Genomic DNA, 5,603 nt, shown 5'->3' with positions numbered 1-5,603 from the left:
AATAGGTGTACTTTGGATAAAGGAGACTAGCCTCTGTTATGTGAGTGGGGCTCATTCAATCAGATGAAGGCCTTAACAGAACAACGACTGCCCTCTCCCAAGCAAGAGGGAATTTTTCCTGCATTTTGCCTGCAAAAGGCCTTTGGACTTGGACTTCGACTCTTCCTTGGAAGTAAAAACTGTCAATATACTCTGAAGATTTTAGACTTGACCTTCACGATTATGTGAGCAGCCAATTCCTTAAAATAAATCTCTCTATGAAAACACATCTTACTGGTTCTGTTTTTTTGATGAGCCTTAACTAATACAGCAGAGAAGGCAATGGCAACCCACTCCAGTACGCTTGCCTGGAAAGTCCCATGGACGGAGGAGACAGGTAGGCAGCTCATGGGGTCGCTAAGAGTCGGATGCAACTGAGTGACTTCACTTTCACACATTGGAGAAGGAAATGGCAACCAATTCCAGTGTTCTTGCCTGGAGAATCCCAGGGACCACGGAGCCTAGTGGGCTGCCGTCCATGGGGTCACAGAGTCGGTCAGGACTGAAGCAACTCAGCAGCAGCAACAGTAACTAATACAGCAAATATATCTTTAAGTCACTGTTGTTCAGGAACCATTTATCTTACCAGCTCTCCATGTTAAAGGGAGTGGGGATTCTTACAATGTACCAAAAGTCCAAAGTTATAATTAAAAAATACTTTAAATTTGTTGTCCGTTCACCTAAAAAATGGGATAGTTTGACTGTCTCTTAGGAAGAGTGCCTGAATAGAACTCACTAAATATAAGAAAATAATGATTAAAAGTCAAATATAAAAAAATTGGAAATCTCAGGATAAATAAGTAGCTATTTGTTGGTATTATATCAATACCACACAGAGTTTATGAGGACTTAAGAGAGGTGTGGTTAGTGAACTTCAGCAAAGGTTAAAGTTGGTGTTAATCCATATGAGGCCTTAATGTATGAAAGAAACTGAGAATAAGAAAAAACTCTTTTAAAAAAGGGTTAGGTTCGAACAAAGTTCAAAAACAAAGTGTTCATTAACTATAAAAAAGAAAAAAGGAGTATATTTGAAGGATGGAAATTCTTAATGATTATTCTTGAGTATGGAAACTGAAAACTAACAAGACAGAATTTGACTAGTTTACAGCTCTACAGTCAAAGTACTGGAAATACTTCAAACCATATTTTCAAGTTATGTTTTCACTATCCAATTACCAAGAGAGCTGATTCATTGGAAAAGCCCCTGATGGTGGAAAAGATTGAAGACAGCAGGAGAAGGGGGCTATGGAAGATGAGATGGTTAGATAGATAGCATCACCCACTTAATGGACATCAATTTGAGCAAAATCCAGGAAACAGTGAAGAACAGAGGAGCCTGGTGTGTTGCAGTCCACAAAGTCTCAAAGAGTCAGACACAATTTAGTGACTGAACAACAACCAAGAGAGGATAGGTATTGTTGGTTTGAGAGAAGAGCAAGGGTTAAAATAGAGTAATTGAAGAACACATTCTTTGATCAGAGACCTGCAGAAAAAGATAATCAAGAAAACCACATAACTATTGGAAAAATTTTCCAGGCCCAGTATAGTCTCAAGGACCTGAGACAAGAGCATGCTTTGTGTGTTGAAGAACAAGAAAGCTGATTTTTAGAACAGAATGAAGAAATAGGAGATGTTGTCAGAGAGCATGGGGAGGAAAGAATATATGTAAGGTTTTGTGCAATTTTTAAGGGCTTTTACTGTTAATAAAATGGGAAATAGCTGAGGGTTTTGAGTATGGGTGTTACAGATCTTACTTTTTAAAAATATCTATTCTAAACATTTTTAAATAAATGTAAGTAATGATAAATACTTTATTGTACCTATCACTTGACTTTTTCAAATAGAAACATTACAATAAACAAACAGATTAACTCCAGAATTGCCCTCAAGAGTAACACATTTAGAAAAGAAATCTTGAATCCGTCTTTCCTATAACTCATCCTATGTCCCACAGCCATGTTAAGAATCTTAATATTGGGCTCTATTCATGCAATTCACTGGGTTAAAAAGTCACTACTAATTTCTACAACAACTAACCTACATTTATTTGCCTGATTTTCAACTACCACCAAATTAGTTTTCTTCATTATGTTTCCACGATCAGAGCCTTTTTCCACCTTCTTTCCCATCCAAAGACTTATAACTTCCAAGTTTTTACCTACCACTCCTGTTGTCACCACTGTTGTCTTTCAGCACTTTTATAACCATACCATTCTGGACCATACGATATTACAGAAATCTTTCTTTCTTCCTCTTCTTTTTGTTCCCAGCTCTTGGCTTCACAGAGGGAAGGGAGACAGAGGTCATTTCTCATAGTCCATGTCTCCCATGTTGCCTAGCAAGTTTCAGTCTCCTTTATGTCAATATCTTTACTACAAATCTGTTTTACCATCTTAGTATAAACATCACTTTTCCCTATGAATATTATTTGTTGTGTTCCAGTAAAATACTTATATGGTTATTCTTAACTATTTACAAGAATTCAGGATACATGCCTAATATGATTTCAGGCATGCCCCCCTCTTTCTACAACACCAAGAAAATATAGGTATGGGAACAATGACAAAACAAGTCAAAGAACACTTTATTACTGGTTTGCTTTCAGCTTCATAATCCAATTCCAGAGCTCTGTCAATTTGTCTAGGTCATTTGAAGGAAACCTTAATTAGCTAACTTAATCAGTTTGCATGTCCTAAAAATAAAAGTAGTACAATTCCCAAATCTATAGATTTTGCTAAATCCAAACATGAGACTTGAAACTTACTCAATGGAAAAAACAAGCATGCCTATTAATAAAAATGCAAGAGTTAGACCTAAAGAAAGCTGAGTGCAGAAGAATTGATGCTTTTGAACTGTAGTGTTGGAGAAGAGTGATGGAGAAGGCTCTTGAGAGTCCCTTGGACTGTAAGGAGATCAAACCAGTCAATCCTAAAGGGAATCAGTCCTGAATATTCATTGGAAGGACTGATGTTGAAGCTGAAACTCCAATACTTTGGCCACCTGATGTAAAGAACTGACTCCTTAGAAAAGACCCTGATACTGAGAAAGATTGAAAGTAGGAGAGGGGGGTGACAGAGGCTGAGGTGGTTGGATAGTATGACTCAATGGACATGAGTTTGAGCAAGCTCGGGGAGTTGGTGATGGACAGAGAAGCCCGGTGTGCTGTTGTCCATGGGGTCCCAAAGAGTTGAACGTGACTGAGTGACTGAACTGAAACTGAATTAATAAAAACACACTGACCTTTTCATTTGCATTGGCAGGCCAGCCTGCCATGGGGAGAGTGAGAGCTCCCGCAGCTGCTCACAATGGAGGAACTGGAGCAGGGCTTGCTGATGTAGCCATGTGCACGGCTACAGCTTGTCGAGAACTCCCTCCTGGCCAAGGCCTATATCACCAGGCAGGGCTATGCCTTGCTGGTTTCAGATCTTTAACAAGTGTGGCATGAACAGGTGTACACTAGTGTGATCAGCCAGCAAGCCAATGTGCTGAACAAGCACCTGACTGCTCCTCCTGTGGCTTTGCTTTGACATTTGGATGATCTGCTTTGCCCATTGTTGAAGGATGCTTCTTGCCCTGGCATAGCTGCCTTCTCCTGTGATTGTGTGGCAGAGGCACTGACACTATGGAGGCAGGAGTGAGCTTTCTCGTCTCCCATTCTATTGGAATTTCCACTGCACCCTAGCTGGCCCTTTGGTGATCTCCCAACGTTTGATTCATCCTCTGATGGGCATGAGTCTGGCATTGCAGTGCCGGATGAGTGACCTAACAATGATGCTTCATATAGACCTAGAGATCCAGGACTACAAGGAGAGCAGGGCTATGCTGAGCCGAAATCGGTTGAAGACAGAGCCATTTGAATAGACTTTCTTCTTGGAATGATTTATGGTGGAGAAGCTACCAGAGGCATGCAGTGTTGGTGATGGAAGACCCTTCGTCACAAATCTCAGAGTCTGTATATGGCAGTCACCAGACAAGAGATCGATCCAGTGAAGACAGAAACATCAGGATGCCACAGATCCCCAGACCTCAAGCAGTGCCTTCTCACAGGGAACCGATAACCAACTTCTGAACCAGCCAGAAGAACCTGTCTCCTCAGCACCATCTCTCCTGGGACCTGAGAAGGAACCCACAGTTCCTCCAGACCCAATGCAGAGACCTCAGCTGTTTGAAAGTGCAGAAGAAGAAGCTAACGAGGCTCTTCAGTTAACCTGTCACCATCTCAACTGCTGAGGATGGACTCAGAGAGGAGTTTCCTAGTGTCACCTTGGAAGGAGATCCCGTGGCAGCAGCATCTCTGACACAGAGTTATACAGTCAGGGACTCCACCATAAGGGCCAGATAACTGAAGCTCATGTTGACAGGCGTGGCTACTGTTAACAAGGGAGTCCTGGCTCCAACCCATTGGGCACTGGCCTTTCTTGTCCGAGTAGAAAACTGTCTCTGGGAATCCCACACCCTCCTTTCTTTTAGTGAAGGTTCTCTAGACTCAGGATCTACCATGGACTTTAGTTATATGGGACAGGTCATCAAAAAGGCTCAACATACTCAAGAAGCCTTGTCTGTCTTTCCAAAGAGTCCCTCCCTACTCCCAGATGCTCCTCAGAGACCCTCTCCTCTCTTTAGCATGGAGTAAAAAGCACTCACATTCCTGAAAACACACACACACACACACACACACATTGAAATCAGAAAGGAAAGAAGGTGTGGACAAGTATTTAATGCTTCCAAATGGATAACTTAGATGTCAGTACCAATCTTCAATGAAGTATAGGCAGCCAGCATACCCCAGTAGCTTCTTGAATGACACAAAATCCAAAGAAGGAGAAAAAAACCAAGCCTGAACTAAGCCAAAGCCTGAACCAAGCCTGACCTGTAATCAAGATCTTTTACCACAGATGTGTACAATAAAGAGAGCTAAGAAAAAATATGTTATTAATACATGCTGACTTTGTAACAAATTCAAGATCTCTACCTTTTAAAAAATTGGTTTGACCACCTGTGCTTGAATCAAATTTATCAAAATTAGTTCTTCACTTCTCCTATTTTAAAATGAAGAGGATTTGCCTTTGATCTTCACCAGGTATGAATCACAGTGGGGGCAATTAATGAGGAGTGGAAGAAGATGAAAGAAGACTTGATTTAAAAAAAAAAAAAGAAGACTTGAGTGCCTCTTAAAAGCTAATTGTGTATTTATTCAATCACATGTTGATTAGTTGTCATTAGAGCCTGTTATTTGTACTTCAGGATAAACTAGATTTAGTTTTTTTAAAAAAGTCACCAAGTCGCCAATAAGGAATATTTAATTCTAAGATTTTGTTATGTTATTGTATTTTTTATTACACATGAAAGTATGACCAAGTTTTCATAATTATTATAATATTTGGATAGCTAATATTTTAATAATATATATTTATGCAATCATCCTTTTAAATCACAGAAAAAAGCTATTTTTCTTTCAACAACATATATTTGTTGCAGATATTAAGGCAATTATCATTTTTATCTGGAATATCAATGTTAATTTTTATTTGTTTTCAGATAGAATTTGGAGTTATTTCATTCTT

General features: G+C 39.7%; 1 pseudogene; it reads left to right on the top strand.

Annotated features, from left to right (window-relative positions):
• Positions 1 to 3,344: 3,344 nt before the first annotated feature.
• LOC145540918 (non-homologous end-joining factor 1 pseudogene) lies at positions 3,345 to 4,246 on the top strand (annotated as a pseudogene).
• The last annotated feature ends 1,357 nt before the right edge of the window (positions 4,247 to 5,603 follow it).

Source organism: Giraffa tippelskirchi, chromosome 3 (genome assembly GCF_054371585.1).
Source record: "Giraffa tippelskirchi isolate mGirTip1 chromosome 3, T2T-mGirTip1v1.2.pri, whole genome shotgun sequence".
NCBI lineage: Eukaryota > Metazoa > Chordata > Mammalia > Artiodactyla > Giraffidae > Giraffa > Giraffa tippelskirchi.
This window is presented reverse-complemented; position numbering and strand designations above follow the sequence as displayed.